The following is a 14,253-nucleotide window of genomic DNA, read 5'->3' as shown; positions in this document are numbered from 1 at the left end:
TGTGTTGCATGGGCTTTCTCTAGTTGCAGCGAGTAGGGGCTACTCTTCATTGCGGTGCATGGACTTCTCATTGCAGTGGCTTCTCTTGTTGTGGAACACAGGCTCCAGGTGTGCAGGCTTCAGTAGTTGTGGCACGTGAGCTCAGTAGTTGTGGCTCGCGGGCTCTAGAGCGCAGGCTCAGTAGTTGTGGCACATGGGCTTAGTTTCTCCGCGGCACGTGGAATCTTCACAGACCAGGGCTTGAACCCATGTCCCCTGCATTGGCAGGCAGATTCTTAACCACTGCGCCACAAGGGAAGTCCCTAGTTGTTAAGTATTTCAAATATCACCCCTGACCACAGGCATTCAGGAGGTGAGGCCAGGGATGTCGGGTGTTTTGCAATGTACAGGTGGTTGACCAAAATAAGGAATTGTTCCGTGTCCTGCTCAACATTCAAATGTCCCACCAGACATTCATGTGGGTGAATACTCTGTTTATAGTCATCTAAGCCTAGAATGGGATTATATTTTACATACAAATATGACATAATTTTGCATGATTTTAAATACACTCATTTTTTTCCATAAATACAACTACTGTGAAAATTGTACTTCATTTTCTTGGGAATATTACCAAGAGTTGTACCTCATTTTAGAAAAACATGGCACCATGGCTTATGGCATTAGAATTACCAGTACTACATGCCTACTGGAGTTTGCATTTGCAGTGCTGAAGGCAAATATGTACCAGAGGAGATCAGAGATCCCTTTTAATTTAGAAGCAAGTGTTATTAAATTAGTGGAGGTCATAGCTAGTGTCCAAGACGGCCCCTAAAAATCCCCTTTCTGATATTCACATTTTTTTGTGTAGCGCTCTCCCACAATAGAGCAAACATGATGGTATGCTCTGTGTGACCAACAGAATATAGCAAACGTGATGGTATATCTCTTCTGAGGCTAGAAGCTTCCTGCTCTCACTCTCTCTCAGATCAGTCACTCTGAGTGAAGTCAGTTGCCATATCTTGAGGCAGCCTTGTGGAGAGGCACATGTACCCAGGAACCAAGGTCTCCAGCCAACAGCCATGTAAGTAAGCTTTATGGGAAGCAGATCCTCAGGCAAGTCTTCAGATGTTTGCAGCCCCAGCTGACAGTTTAATTATAAGCTCATGAGGAATCCTGAGCCAGAACAACTCAGCTAAGCTGCTCTCAGATTCCTGACCCTCAGAAATTGTACAAGATTATAGATAAATAGTTGATGTTTCAAGTTGCTGATGTTTTGGGATAATTTGCTAGATAGCAATAGATAACTAATACAGAAGACATACATGAAACTCAGTAATCTCATTAATTTCATCAATAAGCATTGTTTAAAAAACATTTCATATGTGTTACCCTTCTAGTATAATTAAAGTCAATCTATATTATAAAAATTACGTGTTGAAATGATTTATTAATTTTGGGGTCACCTATTGTATTTCTGTCTTATACTGTCCCCAGAGACCTTCCATCTAACTTCTTTAGGGCTTCTTTTTAAAAAATTTTATTTATTTTTGGCTGCATTGGGTCTTTGTTGCTGCATGCGGGCTTTCTCTAGTTGTGGCATGCGGGCTTTCTCTAGTTGTGGCGAGTGGGGTCTACTCTTTGTTGCAGTGCGTGGGCTCCTCATTGAGGTGGCTTCTCTTGTTGTGGAGCACAGGCTCTAGGCGTGCCGGCTTCAGTAGCTGCAGCACGCGGGCTCAGTAGTTGTGGCACGTGGGCCCTTGAGTGCCCGGGCTTCAGTAGTTGTGGTGCATGTGGGATCTTCCTGGACCAGGGATTGAACCTGTGGCAAGTAGATTCTTAACCACTGCGCCACCAGGGAAGTCCCTTTATGGCTTCTTATACTACTATACTACTGTATATTTTTCTGACCCATCCTCTGTTCCCTGTTACCCACTGAAGAATTTGTCTCCGTATCAGTCTTTTAAACACTGGTGTCTGAATATATCCTTGACATACAGTACTTGTAATATTTCATCACCACCTCTTCCTGTGTCACAACATAGATGGTTATTTTAACATGACACATAAAAAATCCTGACTCATTTGTGAGAGTATCATACTTCTCATTTTCTCTGTATGTATCTCTATTTAAACTGAGATTATGTCCCCCTTTTTCTGTTCTAAAACTAGGTTTTTTGTTTGTTTGTTTGTTTGTTTTTACTATTCTAAAAAGCCAGTTTGAGACTGTTTTTTTATGTTATTTGTAACTGAAAGAAACCAAATGATAAATGTATCCACTGTCATCAGAGTCTAGACTCCAGAAGGAAGTGTTTCCTCTTCTGCCTAAATCAAATGATCTTCCAAGCTTTGGTATCCTGTTTTCCCTCTAAAAGACCATCTTTTACCTAGATGACTGATACTGAATATCCATCCTTTTAGGAGAGGGTCATTTAAGATCCAAAGGAATGTAATCTTAGTCTTAAGTCAACTTCATCGAAATACAACAGTTCTAACTGACTTACTAACAGGAAGTCTTTTTGTTTCACAACCCAATAAGCTTACAGAGAAAGACAGTATTTGGGGAAGTACATGGTTACACAATATGCTTTACATAACATAGCTCCTGCAGTATACTTTGGTGTACTTAAAAGATGGGACATGAATGCCATCCATTAGAGTAAGTTCATGAAGCAGCCTCAAGAAAGTAAGAACAAACCAGAACCTGTGGGACCTGGTATGAAGGACAGCCTGGATTGTTCCTTTCTCTTAGTAGGTTTGAACCAACTGGACTGGATTCTACCTGTCCAGTTTTAGTTGAAGTAGGTCTTTTAGAACCTGTCCTGGCCCAAACCTGAAAATGGTCCTAAAGTCACAAAGACTCCAGAATCTAGGAGGTAATAGGAATTTAAGAAAACACGCTTAGGTAGAGAGATAATCGAATACCAACTGAATGAGGGCATATGTGGAGTTTTTTTAAATCTGATCGGCAAGTTTACTAAAGACTCAAATCAGTACATTTGAAATGCTGACACTGAAATGTTGACATCAGCAACTTAATCCCAATATCTTTCAAATGCCCATATTTTTGAAAGCATAGCTACATACATGTTTGACTCTCTGTGAAGGAGAGGCTTACAGAATGATAGAGAAACAAGCTGCATTAGTGCAAGTCCCCCCTCAGGTCTGGGAAGGCAACTCAAAGCACGTGCATCCTAATGGCAGGTCAACAGTAACATCCTTCTTCATAAATGGGGGTAAGCATTTGTTCTCAGATACTCTTCTGTAATAAAGGTAAAACATCTAGTAGAATCTTAAAATACTTAATGTTTTAAACAGTGATGAGATTTGAGACTATGGTAGAAACTCCTACTTGTCCCCCAGTATCTGTTCTTCCTTTCTTCCTCAGTACTGAAACTGCATTTTCTAGCCTCCCTTCCAGTTTAGTGTAGCCAAGTGACTAAGTTTTTGCTAGCAGAATGAAAGCAGAAATGGTATATGCGAACTTTGGGAAAGGTTCTTTTTTTTTTAAAATAGTACAACCACTTTATTTATTTATTTATGGCTGCGTCGGGTCTTAGTTGTAGCATGCGGGACCTTTCCTTGAGGCGTGAGGGCTCTGTAGCTGTGGCATGTGGGATCTTAGTTTCCTGACCAGGGATCAAACCTTCGTCCCCTGCATTGGCAGGTGGATTCTTAACCACTGGACCACCAGGGAAGTCCAAGGAAAGGTTCTTAAAGAGAGGGCATGTTCCCTTTGTCCTCTCACCTTCTGGTTGGAATGCAAGTATAATGGCTAGAGCTCCAGCAGCTCTCTTAGACCATGAAGTGACATTGGGAATGGAGGCTGATATCTTCCAAATACAAGTATGTTTGAAAGCATAAATAAATACATGTGTGACTTTCTTGGCTGCAACAAGGATGCTGCATCTGTCTCCATGAAGTGCCAGGCCAGCTCTAGGCTAACTTTGGACTTCTAAAACTTGAGAGGGAAATACCAATTTTTGTTTAAGCCACTCTTATTTTCTGGTTGTTTTCCCCTGCTTCATGCAGCCAAACCTAACCCTAATACAATAATCAAAAAAGAAGGGCTTCCCTGGTGGCACAGTGGTTGAGAGTCCGCCTGCTGATGCAGGGGATGCAGGTTTGTGCCCCGGTCTGGGAAGATCCCACATGCCGCGGAGTGCCTAGGCCGTGAGCCATGGCCACTGAGCCTGCGCGTCCGGAGCCTATGCTCCGCAAGAAGATAGATTTTGAAACCTTTTATTTATTTACTTACTTTTTGGCCACACTGTGGCCTGCGGGACCCTAGTTCCCCGACCAGGGATCGAATCTGCATCCCTCGCAGTGGAAGCACAGAGTTCCAACCTCTGGACAGCCAGGGAAGTCCCTAAAAACTTATTTTAAAAAGTCAACTTTCATAGGTCAGCAATTTAACTAATTTTAAGGTTGCACGTATTTTAAAAGTAATTTATTCAACAAATATTTATTGGGCATCTAGATCCTAGCACATGTTATCAGGATGATGGGTAATGTAACTGCAAGTGTATATAAAATATAAAAGATAGAAAAATAGTATCCATGAAAATGAGAACTGAGAGATAGTGGAAAAAATATCAAAAACTAGGGATTGTTCCTCTTACACGTATAAGAGTTATAGGAGTAACAGAAGTAGAACAGGATGGCCTTTTGTGATAACTTGGGACACAAAACCTTTTATTTTATTATACTTCAGGTAAAAGCTTTTTTAGATTTCTATTGATAATAACTGGACTTACACAATGCCTTTCCCCCAAGCAACTAAATGACATTTTATATTCCGTAGGAAATTTAGACAGACGGGGCTTGCAAAGGCTGTTGAAGTTACATTGAAAATTCAAGATGTAGTGTCTTTAAAGGATACAGTAGGAAGAGACCTGACAATAAGAAAAACAAAAATCTGGTGGATGGCCGGGAAAAGCTTCAGGACAGAATCAGAAGACTAGTTAGTTGTGTTGGTAACCTCGGGTTACAGTACTAGTTGGTAGCCTTGGACAAGTAACTTCACCTTTCTAGGCCTCCATTTCTGAGTGGCGGGGATTAGAAAAGGACATCTTTACAGACCTGCAGGTCCTGAGAACCCTCTTGGAGCACGTGCCCTACACTGGGCAGCTGGTGGTCAACGCCGCTGGGCCTGTAGGCAAAGAGAGCCCCTGCCCCTGGGTCTTGGGCTCCCCCTGCATGTGATCTCACGGATGCTGCACTTGAAGTCCCTGAGCAGGAACGCAGCTGTGCTGCCATCCAGCAGACAACATGAGTGGCCAGGTATACGCGTCCGCTAATTTACAGACGCCAAACCTGGCCGGCAGCTCCCGGAGAGCCGGCAAAACCCGGGAGCCCTCGCTCCGCCCCGTGGCGTCCTCGCCCCGCCCCTAGAGCCCCGCCCCGCCCCGGCCGGCCACTTGCTGCGCGCGGATTGGCTGCTGCGGTGCGCACGGCGCCGCGCCCCGCCCCGCCGGCGCCCTCGCCTTTCGCCCGCGGACTGCTACCGGCTCCCGGGGGCTGAGGTGGAGCCGAGGACCCCGGCTCTGCCGCGGCTTAGCCGCCTCCTCCTCTGCGCTCGCGCCTGGTGTCGGCTTGGACGTCGGGTAAGCCGGGTGAGTGCGGGAGGCCGGTTTGGGGCGTGCGAGGGGCTGGCGCTTGCCGCCCGCGCGTAGGAAGGCACCCCCGGTTCGTCCGGCCCGGCCTGCGAGGTGCGGCGATGCCCGGCCCGGCCTCTCCGGTGAGAGGCGCCGCCGGGAGGAGCGGGTCCGCGGGGCGTCCGGGCGTTCTGCGGGGCGGGGGCCGCCGCCGCCCCCTCCGCACTAGCCCGCGTCCCCTCGGGCGAGCGTGGCTGGCGCTCGGCCGGAGCGGGCCGCACCGCCACGTTGTCTCACCATCGAATTGCTTCCCTGGAAGGTCTGGAAAGGTTTCCGTCTTGAGCCTGTCAGCTTCCCGGGGCGACGGGCGGTGGGGAGACGATGTGCGGCCCGCACGGGGTGTCAGGGGGCCACTCAGGTGCTTCGTCGCCCCTCCCGTTTGCTCTGAACCATGGCTGGGAATGTTTTCAGTGTTGGGCGCTCTGTTCCGAGTCTCTCCGTAGGAGAGTCAGGTACAGAGGTGTGAAATGGAAGTGGAAGAGGGTCAACCTTCTTTCGCGTATTAATCATAAAGTGTTCGTGCCTTTTTAGATAAAGAGCAGCAGAGAGTTGCCCATGTAGCAAAGGTAGTTGTGCTGGGGAAGACCATTTTGGTTTCTAACCAATAAATTGGCTTCCGAGTTAATCAATGGAAGGTGCTTAGTTTGAAAGGTAAATATATGACGTTTTGAAGCCCAAGCAGTGCTGAGATCGACTGTGCTCGCTCCCTCCCCGCTGCTGGCGCCGCGCGCGCGTGTGTGTGTGTGTGTGTGTTGGGATTTCTCTTCGGAGTGTCCCACCTCTTCTCTCAAACTGTTCACCTACCTGCGCTGTAAATCCCTTTCCTTAGCAATTACCAAGCCTCTTACTCCCAGGATTGTTACACTTCTTTTCCATCATCTTCAGACAAACGTAGTTTTCAGACGTAGGACAAACGTTAGACATTTTTTTGCCGATAATAGTGTTGCAAGCCTCTTCGTCCTTAAAATGAACATCAAAAGTTATCTTGAATATCGACCCGACAGGAAAAGCTGGGTTAATGAGAGCACGGAGAGGATGCAGTGTTCCTCTTCCGGAGACACGCCTTCCCCTCCCCCATCCTCCTTGGCCCATTACTGGCTGGTCATTTCTGAATTCACTTCTGGAGTCCGAGGTAAAGAATTTATCTTATTAGTTTATCCTTATCTGCCCTTTTTAAATGATTACGGTAATATATCCAGGTTGTAAACTCTTTTTGTAATGTTACAGAATAATATCAAGTAAAAATTGAAACAGCACAGAAGTATATCAAGTGAAAAGTTAGAATTCCTTGTTTCTTTACTTTGCATCCTGAATTCCAGTCCCTAGGAGGGGTTAGTACCGTGATACTGTTGGGCAACTGACTTAATATAAGGACACGTCTCCATATCAGTGTGCACCTACCTCATTTTTAAAGTGCTGTACAGTACGCAACTGTTTAGATATACTCTAATATATTTTATTGGTCCCTTAATGATGGACGTTTGGTTGTTTCTGGGTTTTAGCCATTAAAAGACTTACTGCAAGAAAATCTTTTGGGCATTGTTGGATAAGTTTCAGGTAGTGCTCTTTTGCCAGGAATCTTTTTTTGTAACTTGAAGGATTTTATAATTTAAAAGCAGTAGTTAATTTGCTTGATTTAAATGCATTTCTTAGAATCTGTGTGTCTTTTTATATTTAGAGACTGGATCAAAAAAATTTTGAGGACCAGGTTAAATAATGGTTAATTTATTAACCTTGTTACCACTTAATGGTGTTGACTTTAAGGTTATATTGACTCATTTGATTAGCTTGGCAGGAATGAATAGAGAAGGCCTTAAGGAAGAGAAAATTTGAACAGAGGCCGTGTAATACCCTCCTGTGGTAATCCCCTTGAATATCCAACAGTAACAGATGTTCTTTTGTTGCAAAATGTATCTCAGGTACCAAAAAACGTGTACAGAATATATATAAATATATAATTTAAATAATACTATTGCAATGATCAACATTGTATCTACAACCAAATTAAGAAATGAAACATTTACATCTTTCTTCCAGAGGTGGCCTCTACCCTGATTTTTTAAATTAATCTTTTTCTTGCTTTCATTTTGTTTTGTTTTTTGGCCATGCTGCGCAGCTTGTGGGACTTTAGCTCCCCGATCAGGGATTGAACCCGGGCCCTTGGTACTGAAAGCGCCGAGTCCCAACCACTGGACCGCCAGGGAATTCCAGTCTTTCCCTTGCTTTTTAAAATAAGCTTTACAGGGCCTGCATGCTGGCACAGTGGTTAAGAATCTGCCTGCCAGTGCAGGGGACACAGGTTCGAGCCCTGGTCCAGGAAGATCCCATATGTCGCGGAGCAGCTAAACCCGTGCACCACAATTACTGAGCCTGCTCTCTAGAGCCCGCGAGCCACAACTACTGAGCCTGTACTCTAGAGCCTGCGAGCCACGACTACTGAGCCCACGTGCCACAACTACTGAAGCCCGTGCGCCTAAAGCCTGTGCTCCGCAACAAGAGAAGCCACCGCAGTGAGAAAAGCCCACGCACCACAACGAAGAGTAGCCCCCGCTCGCTGCAACTAGAGAAAGCCCGAGAGCAACAATAAAGACCCAACGCAGCGAAAAAGAAAATAAATAAATTTTAAATAACCTTTACACATAAATACATAAATATACACATGTACATATATATGCACACGTATATAAATATTTACACATAAACAGTATATTTAGTTTTGAGTGAAGTGTTAAAAACAAAACAAAATTCTCATACACATAGCATGTTTCAAAGTTTTATTTTATAGTTATTGAGAATGCCACAAAGAACTGTTTTTTTTTTTTTTTTTTTTTTGGCTGCACTGGATCTTCATTGCAGTGCACAGGGCTCTTTGTTTAGGGTTTCTCACTAGTTGCCGCGCAGGCTTAGTTGCCCTGCGGCATGTGGGATCTTAGTTCCCCAGTCAGGATCAAACCCGAGTCCCCTGCATTGGAAGGTGGGTTCTTAACCACTAGACCACCAGGGAAGTCACACAAAGAACTGGTTTTAAGAGGATTTAAGAGATAGATATCTGTGTAGTCCATAGGGAAAGGAATGTCTCAATAAAATTGCTGAGTTAGATATAATTGGTTAATGTTCCAGAGGGCAACAAAATCATAATACCTTGTGATTAATCATTTCTACCAGACTATAAAATCATAACACCTTATTAATTTCTGCAGTTAAACTGAAACCTTACAGGACTATAAACTGTGTCTTTATTAACAGTGGATTGTTCATTAAATAAACTGTGATAACAAAGTTATTTTCCTCAGAGTACAGATGAGGTCCAAACAGGCTTATTAGAAAATGCTAGCGCTTTCTCAATTTGAGATTAAAAATTTGTTCCATAATTGTAAGCACAAACCTGACTGTGTAAGGAAAGGACAATATTGTCACTTTTAGATGAAAGCTTCCAGGAAAGATGAGCAGGACGGAATGGCTTCAGCTTCCCTGTTTCCCTGACAGGGGCCCTTTCTCAGGAGGTCAGTGGGCAGTGTTATGAGGGAGTCTTGGCTACGGTGTTCCCTCCAGTCAGGGCATCAGAGGGCTCTAGTGTGCACCAAATACTGGGAAGATGGCAGAAATACAGACTGAGGGAGTGGGCTGCTCACCGTGCCCTGCATGCAGTGATCAGTGTAGGTCAAAGTAGAACCTTCTGTGAGGGAAGTGAATGTCCTTTGCTGATGCAGGCTGCAGGGTTCAGAAGGAAAGCAGGAACTGCACCAGCATATGATCAAGATCAAGCCAAGCACAGCTGAGTACAGATAGGAATCTGGGTCAGGTTCATGGGGCATTCAGTCCTCAGGTTAAAAAGCTGGATAGGGACTTCCCTGGTGGTCCAGTGGTTAAGACTCTGCACTTCCCAGACTAAATGTCCATTGACAGATGAATAGATAAAGAAGATGTGGCACATATATACAATGGAATACTATTCAACCATAAAAAGAAATGAAATTGAGTTATTTGTAGTGAGGTGGATGGACCTAGAGTCTGTCATACAGAGCGAAGTAAGTCAGAAAGAGAAAAACAAATACCATATGCTAACACATATATATGGAATCGAAAAAAAAAAAAAAACGGTACTGATGAACCTAGTGGCAGGGCAGGAATGAAGACTTAGACATAGAGAATGGACTTGAGGACACGGAGGTGGGGTGGCGGGAGAGTAGCATGGACATATATACACTACCAAATGTAAAATAGCTAGTGGGAAGCAGCCGCATAGCACAGGGAGATCAGCTCAGTGCTTTGCGACGACCTAGAGGGGTGAGATGGGAGGGTGGGAGGGAGGCTCAAGAGGGAGGGGATATGGGGATATATGTATGCATATGGCTGATTCACTTTGTTGTACAACAGAAACTAACACGGTATTGTGAAGCAATTATACTCCAATAAAGATGTATTAAAAACAAAAAAAGACTCTGCACTTCCACTGCAGGGGCCACGGGTTTGATCCCTGGTTGGGGAACTAAGATCCTGCATGCCATAAATAAATAAAAACTTAAAAAAAAAAAAAAGCTGGCATAGTACCTGGTTACACTGCTTCAGTCTGGCCTGGTTGTCCTCGTCTGGGGCATAGCTGGATCCTCTTTACCTCTCCTGTGTGGGGATCTTTCCTGTATTCTCTTTCGTTGATTTACTCTCTCCAGTGGCACTCAAACTCCAGTAGCTTCTTGACAAGAAGAGTTACGTTTTCTTGGAGACGTTGCCTGTCTGAATATGTTTTGATTCTATCCTCATACTTGACTGATATTTTGACTGGTAATAGAATTTTAGTTGGAAGTAATTTTCTTTCAGAATTTTGAAGTAATTGGTCCATTGTCATCTTGCTTCTCGTGTTGCTGAGAATTCCAAAGTATTATGATTCCTGATCCTTTGTATTTGACGTGTTTTTTTTAAATTAATTTTTATTGGCGTATAATTGCTTTACAATGTTGTGTTAGTTTCTGCTATTTGTTTTTGTTTTGTTTTGTTTTTAATTTCTGCAGACTAATTTCTGCTTTGACTCCAGTGGTTTGAAATTTAAAATGGCCTGTCTTAGCGTGGGTCTATTTTCATCCATTAGGTTGAGTATCTGATGGGCCCTTTAAATCTGGAAATACAGTACTTTCTATTCTGGAGAGATTTTCCTGAATATTTTGTTATTTTTCTCCCTTGTATTCTCTATAGTGTCTCCTGAAACACCTCTTATTTAGATGTGAACCTTTTAAAGGTCTTCTAATTTTCTTACCTGTTTTCTTCTGTTTTCCACCTACTTACTGCTAGATTTTGGGGGGCTGGGGGTTGGGGGCACCACGTGGCTTGTGAGATCTTAGTTCCCCGACCAGGGATCAAACCCACGCCCTCGGCAATAAAGGAGCCGAGTCTTAACCACTGGACCACCGGGGAATTCGCACTGCTAGATTTTCTTAACTTTTATTTCTCAACCTTTGTATTTGGATTAAAAAAAAATTCCACAGTTATGTTTTTATTTTTCAAAGCTATTTTTTAGTCTCTGAATGTTTCTTATGATAGCATCCTATTCTTGCTTTAAAATGCAGTATGTTCTCTTATCTCTGAGGTTATAGTGATTTTGTTTTCTTTCTCTGCATAGCTTTCCAGATTCTTATCTGGAAGGAAAGGATCTGGCTGCTAGTCTTCTGCACCAGAACAGAGGAACAGAGGTCCCTTCTGTCCAGTTTTCAGTATGATACCTGCATCTTGTGTTGTGCCTGGTATCCCCCAGTCCAGAACACAAGACATAGGGGGGAAAAAGCCTCAGATTTCTGCCAGGATATGGAAGAAGCAGTTGCCAGTACCATGACGAGAAAAGGGACAGGTTCTGGGATCTGACTTTTCTTCCTGCTTCCTCCCAAGTTGTCACTGTGTTGGTTCTCAGCTTTCCCCACCACTGGCTTGGGAATTCGGCTTTCTTGGGTGTGCTAAGTCAGTTACCATGTCCATCTGCTTTCCAGCTTTCAAAATTTTATTGCTATTGTTTCATCTTCTGTTCTCCCTGTCGTTAGGAGTTTATGACTTTTTAAAAACTCCTTTTATTGATTGCAGTTTTCGTGAAGTTTCAAGAGGGAGCAGAATGAGGTGCTATGTACATCTGCCATCATCACCCAGAGATAGTAATCGTTTTTCTCTTCCAAATAGTAATGGCAGTACTGCCAGGAGCAGAGTGCCCTCTACAAAAGCAGTCGTATGTATGTGAACCATCTTCTTGGTAGGTAGTGGTTGATAGCATTGAGTGATCAAATGTGCTGGACACTGCTTTTCTTATTAATTCTCACTTACTGAGGGATGTGCTGTCATATCCCCAGTTTACACCTCAGAGGACCATAGCCCAAGGACATTTAAAGCTTGAACAGTGCCTGTCACACAGCGACTCTTCCATTAAAAGTGGAATGGATAAATGAACATGGCCAAGTAGGCACAGCTGGGAAGAGGCCCAGGCCAGTGCTAACTCCAAAGCCTGTACTGTTAGCTGCCTGCATGGTGGCTAATGCTGGAGGAGGATAATTGGTACTTCAAGGCATCCACTTCCTTTGAGCCCCTTTGAAATGTTCTTACTCTAGGCCTTTGGCATCGCAGTACTGCTTGCCAGGTGGGTTCCCTTTCACCTGTGTGGTTCAAAGCTGTGACCCTGGAGCCAGTGTCTCTGAACTGGGGAGTAGGGCATTTTCTGAGCAATCCCAGAGGATGCAAAGATGCCTAAGCATGGCTTCTTCTGGGAAACCTAGGTAAAGATGGCCTCAAAGAGTGAGTGAAGTTTTGCCATGGCTGGATCAGCTCTGGGATTGTGTAGCAGTCATCTTTTTTAGGTGGCAATTCATGATAGTATGGCTTTCTATTTTTTCAACTTTTTATTATAAAAAAATTTTAAACATACAGAAAAATTGAACAGTACATTCAACATTTTAACATTTTGCCATATTTGCTTTACTTTTTTTTTCCTTAACCATTTGATCATATGTTGCTGACATCGACACCTCACCCCTAAATACGTAAGAATGCATCTCCTAACAAGGTCATTCTCTTTACGTAACCACAATACTATCATTATCACATCTGGGAAAATAATTCTGTAATATTCTCTGTCTGACCTGTATTCAGATTTACCCAGTTGGCCCAGACTGCCTTAAAAAAATTTTTTTTTTGGAAACCAGGATCAATAAAGGTTTACACATTTCACTTGGTTTGTTAATTGTATGTTTTGACGTAGATGAAATTAATGATGAAATCTTTTGAACTTTCTAGTTCATATCGCTCTTGGAGACTGCTTCATTACTAGAAGGGTCATGGTTCTCAGAATCTTAGCAACGGAAGGGATCCTTGATGTAATCTGGTTCAGTTATTTCCAAACTTGGCTGATGTGTGTCCTGAAGGTTGAATTGGGAGTTTGTCTGTAGACAAAGAGATGAAAGGGGCATTCCAAGGACATAGATAGACATATAGAAATAGATATAGAAGTATGTAAATAAATATATTAAAATTATTTAGCAGTTTTCCTAACAGTAGGTATTCAATAAGTACTGGCTACCTTCTCCCTTTTATTTCTTTGTGGCTGGAGTAAAGAGTACATCAAGATAGTAGGAGATAAGAAAGCTATCATAGGGGAGACTGTAAATACCCTGTATCTTTTGGACTTTATCTCAGGCTGTTGGAAGTTTTTGATGAAAGGCACGATCTGGTCTGAGTTTTAGAAAATTCTGGCAGGATCTGGACTTGAGGAAGCAGGGAGAATGGTTTTAAGAAATAATATGTTTTAGGGACTTCTCTGATAGTCCAGTGGTTAAGACTCTGCGCTTCCACTGCAGGGGGCATGGGTTCGATCCCTGGTCGGGGAAGTTCTGCATGCCATGCGGTGCGGCCAAAAAAAAGAAATAATATGTTTTAATATATTGTCCTGGCAAGATTTATTTCCCTCATTGAAATGATGCTTCTTTTTACCAGTGTCTACAGATTATCAGTTTAAATAAACCTAGGTATAAAGAAGTAGACTTTTTTTTTTGGTGACAGGATAATGAGACAGGTATTGCATTTCAGAATTTGAAAGACAAAATAGTTAGTCAGTCATTCAACAAGTATTTGAGTGCCTATTGTATGCCAGGTCACTGTGCTAGGCTCTGGGAGAACTACATTGAGCAAAAATGGGCATGGAATGTCCTTTGTGGATTTTACTCTCTTCAGGGGAAGGTATGTATTAATCAAATAACAAGATTAATAATGAAGTACTAAGGGGATTAGATCTGGCCGTGGAGTCAGGAGGTCATGGAAGTCATATCTTTTTATTATTATTATTTTTTTTTGCGGTACGCGGGCCTCTCACTGTTGTGGCCTCTCCCGTTGTGGAGCACAGGCTCTGGACGTGCAGGCTCAGCAGCCATGGCTCACGGGCCCAGCTGCTCCACGGCATGTGGGATCCTCCCGGACCGGGGCACGAACCCGCGTCCCCTGCATCGGCAGGCGGACTCTCAACCACTGCGCCACCAGGGAAGCCCAAGTCATATCTTTTTAAATTTTATTTTATTTATTTATATTTTTGGTGGCCGTGCCATGAGGCATGAGGGATGTGGGATCTTAGTTCCCCTTCCAGGGGTCGAACCTGTGC

The 14,253-nt window shown here is 43.4% G+C and overlaps 1 protein-coding gene across 3 annotated transcripts in view; it reads left to right on the top strand.

The window, feature by feature from the left end:
* Nucleotides 1-5,430: 5,430 nt before the first annotated feature.
* Nucleotides 5,431-14,253, top strand: part of TMEM50B (transmembrane protein 50B) — a 34,707-nt gene continuing 25,884 nt past the window's right edge. Inside the window, exons 1-2 of one of the 3 annotated variants that reach the window (XM_049709758.1) lie at nucleotides 5,478-5,585; nucleotides 6,641-6,768. The gene's annotated coding sequence lies outside the window, so the exon portion shown is untranslated. Of the gene's footprint in view, nucleotides 5,595-6,640; nucleotides 6,769-14,253 lie in introns of all 3 variants that reach the window. The other 2 variants (XM_033418217.2, XM_004264525.3) reach the window with 2 other exon arrangements.

This window comes from Orcinus orca, chromosome 5 (assembly GCF_937001465.1).
Source record: "Orcinus orca chromosome 5, mOrcOrc1.1, whole genome shotgun sequence".
Classification (NCBI taxonomy): Eukaryota; Metazoa; Chordata; class Mammalia; order Artiodactyla; family Delphinidae; genus Orcinus; species Orcinus orca.
The sequence above is the reverse complement of the archived record's forward strand: the minus strand, read 5'-3'. Positions and strand labels throughout refer to the sequence as shown.